Raw genomic sequence first — 6,476 nt, 5'->3', positions numbered from 1 at the left:
GATTTCACCTGATATGTCAGGCTAGAAATTATCCACCGCGGAGTTGATGATCATCACGGTGAAGCTGAAACCAATCACGGCCGAGTCGGCCGCGGGAGCAGACAGATGAGCCGGCCGCGGCGTTGTAAGTCGGTTGGGTCGGGCGAGTCAATCGCAGGAGCGGTAAGCGACGCGGACGCCGAGTCGGCCGCGGGGGCGGACAGGTAAGTTGTCCGTCACATTGTAAGCCGGTTGCAGACGTGTGAGTTGTCCTCCTTGTTGTAAGCCGGCGTGGTCGCAAGAGACGGCCACGGCGTTGTAAGCCGGTGCGGGAGTCCGTTGAGTAACGACAACCACCTGTGCCCAAAGATGTTGGCGTGCCTCCATCTCCGCGGTATAATATCACCTTTTGTTATAAATAATTGCCCTGCATAAACAATATTGCAGACCAAGGCAAAGATAAACTTGTTCTTTGACAAAAACAACATGTGCTAATAAATAAAACTTGGATGGATATCACCTGATCTGTTTGGACGACGGATGATCCATTTATCACGACAGAGGTGGCTCAGGCAGACCAGCGACTCAATATAGTTCCGGCGGCTCAGGCAGACCGGAGACTTAATATAACCCCGGCGGCTCAAAACGGCAAGGGCGGCTCAACACGGCTCCGGCGGGTTGATGTAAATTAAGCTGCATGGGCGGCGACTTGCGCACACCTGTTCCATCAGTAAGCGGACGCAAACGCCGGTGCGTGATGTTGCTGACCACTTGATTCGCCCGATCAACAGACGAGTCGGCCGTGGCATTGTAAAACGGCGTGGACGGGAGAGTCGGCCACGGGGTCGGACAGGTAAGTCGCCCATAGTGTTGTAAACCATCACGGACGAGCAACTTGTCCTCCACATTGCAAGTTGTCTGAAGCGCGCATCTGCTGTTTGAATCGCGCGTCATGGCGACTCAAAAGATTGTTGGAAGTGACGCAATAAAAAACGCCAGCAAAAAACTCTTGAGCTGAATAGATCTGCGAGCATAAAATAGCACGAGCAGACAACATATGTTTTGTATAATATGCACTTAATACGCAGAGCAATGTAACAGAGACGAGTGCACCTGATTCTATCCGCAGATATCTGCAGAGCAATTTGGAAACAAGGCGAGGCAGCGTGGCCGGGGTGGCTCGACGCGCCGGCAAGGTAACTTGGTGGCGGCAACTTGTGGCAGCAGAACCGGAGCAACGTGTGATGGCTCGGTGTTGGAGGCTCGAGGCGAAGGCCGGCTTTGCGCAGACGGCGGGTCGACACACACAGCGGTGGCGTGGAGCATTGCGGCGAATTGGTGATGCTCCGGCTGTCGGCCAAGGCAGGTAGTGACGACGGTTTGAACCGGTGGAGGCAAGCTGCAGCAGCGACTTGAGGCAAAGGGCCGCAGCCAGCGACGCTAGATCGTAAGGACACGTCGCCGACAGGTACGCGGCGGAGGCGAAGACAACAGCAGCAGACGAAAAATGCTGGAGGTCGTCCGTCAGCGCGGGAGCGCCAGACGCGGATGCGACGACGCTGGAGGCCGGCCACGGTCGCGACGTCGCTGGACGCGGAAATGCTGGAGACGCCAATCTCCATCTTCAAGTTTTTGGCCACTGTGTATACAGAGGAACGCAGGGTGTAGTACTTCCCTTGGAGCTAGCACGTGAAGACCTGAATTGATGAAGCCTGCATGCATGTTAACTTGGCCCTCTCGTGTTTGACCGGTGCACAAGTTCCCTTGTGACCTTATTTGGAAAACAAAATAATTGTAGAGGCATCTTCTTCTCTTTCCTTTTGGCCCCTTTTTTTTGGAACTTGAACCGAACATGGTCTGTATGTAGCCCTGCTTCTCCTGCAGATTGGAGGATCAACAGTCGAATTTGACAGCCAAGTTACAATCCAACTCGAAGTGCTCCTTTTCTTTTTCTTCTTTTGTATACTGACGTGGAGTAGTGCCAGCAGCTATGGCTTGGAAGTAATAATTAGCCGCAACAAAACACGCGGATGTTGACGCATTGGTCCAGCGGTACTTGCCTTAAATTGATTGCGGCTTTGTGTAATCACGTGACCGAGTACTAGTAGCATTTGATGTTTCTTTGGATTTGACCCGTCTGCACGTAGCAATTTATAGATGATTCCCTTGGGAGAGTCTTCTAATCTGACAAGTATCAATAGTAGAAGCAATACAGGTCTTGTGTACTTGTCCGTAGATGGTAAGACGTGATCGTATTTTCTTGACTGGCTACGCGCAGCCGCAACGATTTGTTTTTTTGGCTTCAATCCGGAAAACGAAACGCCTTCGGTGGATTTCTGCAACGATGCCAAGGGAATCTCTCTGTCGGTCTCGGCGACTTTTGTAGAACAGCGCGGAAATCGATCTGGGCGGATCGCCTGGCCGCATGTGCGCGACCCTTAAATCTTTCATCTCAATCTCATATATGCCAACTCCAAAGTTAGGTGATGACTCTGGAACAACGAAAACTTGCTGGCTCCGCTCAAGGTTATCCACGCCGGTTTATCCCGCGTGACTGTTCTGTACTGGCTCTTCTTTATCCTGAAATTCACGAACTCTTCGAAACCCTAGGAAACACTACTGGAATCAGCTAATTTGCCATCTGCCAGCTCTTTGCCGTCTGCTAGCAGACGGCAAAGAAGCTCTTTGCCATCAGCTACCCAAAAGCAGACGGCAAAGAAATGGCAGACGGCAAAGAAGCTCTTTGCCATCTGCCAGCTCTTTGCCGTCCGCTGGCAGATGGCAAAGAATCTTTGCCGTCCGCTGGCAGACGGCAAAGAGGGAGGTGACCCCCACCCCCCGGCCGTTTGAAAAAAACTTAACGCCCCACCTCTTTGCCGTCCGCCAGCGGACGGCAAAGAGGCAAAAAGGCGGACGGCAAAGATTGGCGGACAACTAGACGAATAGTTATAGCACAGGTGGGACACACCGCGCTGCTACTATGCCACCAACCGTCCACTCCAGTAGTCCCATGCCACCCACCCTGAGCCAGATCTAGATCGAAATCCCCCCACCCACCAGCGGTCTCCCGCCCCCCCCCCTTCCTCAACCTCCTCTCCTCTGCTGTCCATCGGAGGCCCCTGCACACAAGGGAAACTGCTGCTCGGCGTCTCCAGCAGCCAAGGACGGGCTCCCGGCCTCCGCGCGGCGTCGTCTCTTCCTTCCCCGTCGCCATCTGTCACCGTTGTCGTCCCGGTCCGGCCCTTCGCGCCGCAGGGGTAAGCACGCAATCACGCACGTCGCCGCTCCCCTGCCTCTCTCCCTGTCCATCTCCGGCGGTTCCCTTTGTTGGCGGCGGCGGGGAGTCTGTAGATAGTTTCTTAGATGGAAACCTCGCAGAGTAGTCGTTTACGTATTTTGACTAGTCGTTTACGTATAAAGTTTCTTATAGATGGCAGCTGCTTGGACGCGGACGACACACGATCGAGTGGGGGAGAGGGAGACAGGATGATGGACGCCTATACGGGTGTGGGGGATCCCTGACAGCGGATCGAGAGCAGCATGAGCTGTATTTGTATGTCTGTCCGTGATTGAAGTGTCTCTGTTGAATACATCTAATCTGAACAATTTCACATTTGCTTCTCTGATAAGTAAGGTCTGTTTTCATTTACAGGTAGAAGATAGCGACAGAGTGGGAAGGTTTGTGCAAAGTTCTTCTCCTCCGTCGCCGTCCGTGACAAAGCTGCTGGGTGCATCCGTCCATCATCTTCAGATCTGAGTGAAGAGGGCATCCGTCCATCTCAAAAGGTTTAATTTTTGTACCCAGCTAATTAACTTGTCTTTTTCCATCAGTTCCTCCTTGAGTAATTGGAAAGGGGATTATATTAGACTGCTAGCTGATTCTTGGTGAAAATTGCTTTGCCTGTATGTATGTAGAGAGCCTTGTAGCAATGATTCTTGGTGAAAACGCCCTGTCCTCGATACCCCCTGGTTCATGGTAATTACTCGACATTTTGGAAATGAAATTGACAGAGTTTCGGTCCTAGATATTTCTTTGAGCAAATATTACAACTGGAACGCAGAATTCTGATTGCAGTCACAAGTCATGTGGAGTTCGAACTGTTAGTGAACATAGGTCCTACGTTTGTAGGTTAAGTGCGAGCAATTTCTAGGAGTATGAGACCTCAGCTTCAATAGGTTATCTTCGGTTGCATTGTAGCTAAATTCCTCATTTAGTTTGTTTTCTTAGGCCAATGTCGTCCAAAAAATTCAGAATTTGTATACTGTTTCTATTAATTATAGCCAATTGGGTAGCGGATTTAATATGGCTAGGAAACCTCTGCCCAGACCCCCTCTCACCACCCTCTTCCTCTAAACTTAATAGGTTTACCACTTTCTGCATATAGGGAGCATGTTCTTATCAATTTACTCATTTCTTTTGTAGGCGATGGCTCCACGACATCTACAATCAGTATTTGCATGTTCTTAGCAGACAAATCTGGGAGAATGTACTAGCTGCATATATTGGTTCTTGGGTTTACTATTAGAGCTTTTTATCTGCATATATATATACATAGGAGTGAGAATGCCCAGGTATGCGACCCTAAATTTAGATTCACTGCTTTCTTACTCGTGGGATTTATCCAATTAATAACTATAATGGATTAATGAGAAAAAGACAAGGGAAATTAGCTTTATAAAAATGAAACTATTCATGGTAAACATTTGGCAGAAGAGAATCACAAAATGAACAACAGCCTCCCTCACGGGGAACATCAGGTGTGGTAAAATGCTCACTTAAAAAATAGAAACTAGAGATTACTTCCTAGTTTCCTTTTGCCTCGTTGCTACTGGTGTTGTCTGTTTAGGTAACCCTCTGCCTCATGGTGTTCAGCTGGTTGGCACCAATCTGCTAAGTATACATAAAGTGAATTTGAGTTATATAAATATGCTAACTGTCTACAAGACATCACTAACATAGAACAAAATGATGTAGTCTAGAGTTCAACATGACTTTGTTTTTTCTGCTCTTTTTCGTAAGCATACCAAAGCGAATCCAACCTCAAGCCTTTGAAAGTTTGAACCATTGATCTGCTCTATGCTCCCTATCCATTTTCACATCAATTAGGTGCATCGACATTGACATCTACACGGGGCTGGGGTGGCGGCGTTGACGGCATCAACATCGACACGGGGCTGCTGCAGCGATGACGACGGCATCCTCACGGTGCTGCGGCGGCGGCGACACCGACGACATCAACACGGGCTTGTGGAGGTGCCGACGCTGACGACCTATACGCGTGGCGTATATTGTATATATATATGTGTGTATTAATTATCTATATCAAATATGTATTATTGACTGTATGCAAAACATGTACTATTATGTAATGCATGTTACGTGAGTACTATGAAATGTATGTCTAAAGTGGAATAGGTAGATTTTTATTTTTTTAAATCCAAATTAGTTACTAGTAGCTAAGCTGATGGCAAAGACTTTGCCTTGCCGTCCGCCGTGGCAGACGGCAAAAAACAGCGGGCGCTGACGCATTGCTGACGTCAACTGGCGGACGGCAAAGAGGCGCTCAAATTTGCCGTCCGCTGGCGGACAGCAAAGGCCGCCGTTAGCCGCCTAACGGACTAACGCTGGCGGACGTCTAGTATTTTTGCTGTCCCTCCTCTTTGCCGTCCGCCGCTGTAGGCAAAGGAGTCTTTGCCGTCCGCCATAAAAAGCAGACGACAAAGGACCTGTTTACCGTAGCCTACTTTGCCGGAGCCATTTGCCGTCCGCGGCTGACGGCAAAGGCCTTTGCCGTCCGCCGTTCGTGCCTTTGCCATCCGCCGTGGCAGACGGCAAAATAGCTGTTTCCTGTAGTGAAAGATCCCTTCAAGAACTCAACACCACCGTGCGCAGGCCCCACGGTGGGCGCCAACTGTCGTGGAATTGTCACGGCAGATGTCCTTAGTGTCAAGACTTAGTCGCGAGGCCAGCGCATCTATGTGGTATCTTGAGAGGGGTTGGGCGGAATCGAGAGACGCAACACAAGACAAGGATTTAGACAGCTTCGGGTCCCGGGAAACATCATCCGGTAATAGCCCTACATGCTGTTTGTGGCTAGGTCTCATTATGCTCATGAGAGAGTCGCCGGTAAGCCGGCTCTTTGTGTCTAGCCCTATAGATTGTTTCTTGTTGCTCGTCCTTCTTTGGGGTGCCCTGCCCCTCCTTATATAAGTTATAGGGGCGGGTTACATGTGGAGTCCTAGTAGGACTAGGGCTAGTCTATCTTTTCTTACAAGTTGAATACAAGTCCGGGTCTTGCTTCCGCGTAAAGGAAATATTCGTCATCCCTTTCCTTTTAAGCCAGCCCACCATAACATGAGCCGGCCTTCTGGGCCTTGGGCCTAGTCTTCTATCTGACCCGTCGTCAGGTTCATCCGTGAGTCGTCAGGCTCGTGAGTCGTCTAACAGTGAGCCGCCAGACCCGTGAGTTGCCAGTCCTCCGGCGGGTCACGGTGAA

The 6,476-nt window shown here is 50.0% G+C and overlaps 1 long non-coding RNA gene across 1 annotated transcript; it reads left to right on the top strand.

Annotated features, from left to right (window-relative positions):
* The first annotated feature begins 2,996 nt into the window (after window positions 1-2,996).
* On the top strand, window positions 2,997-5,165 carry LOC123049343 (uncharacterized). Its single transcript, XR_006423564.1, has 4 exons — window positions 2,997-3,236; window positions 3,400-3,532; window positions 3,632-3,765; window positions 4,403-5,165. It is a non-coding gene; the product is annotated as an uncharacterized lncRNA (long non-coding RNA).
* The last annotated feature ends 1,311 nt before the right edge of the window (window positions 5,166-6,476 follow it).

Source organism: Triticum aestivum, chromosome 2D, assembly GCF_018294505.1.
Source record: "Triticum aestivum cultivar Chinese Spring chromosome 2D, IWGSC CS RefSeq v2.1, whole genome shotgun sequence".
In the NCBI taxonomy this organism is placed as follows: Eukaryota; Viridiplantae; Streptophyta; class Magnoliopsida; order Poales; family Poaceae; genus Triticum; species Triticum aestivum.
The sequence above is the reverse complement of the archived record's forward strand: the minus strand, read 5'-3'. Positions and strand labels throughout refer to the sequence as shown.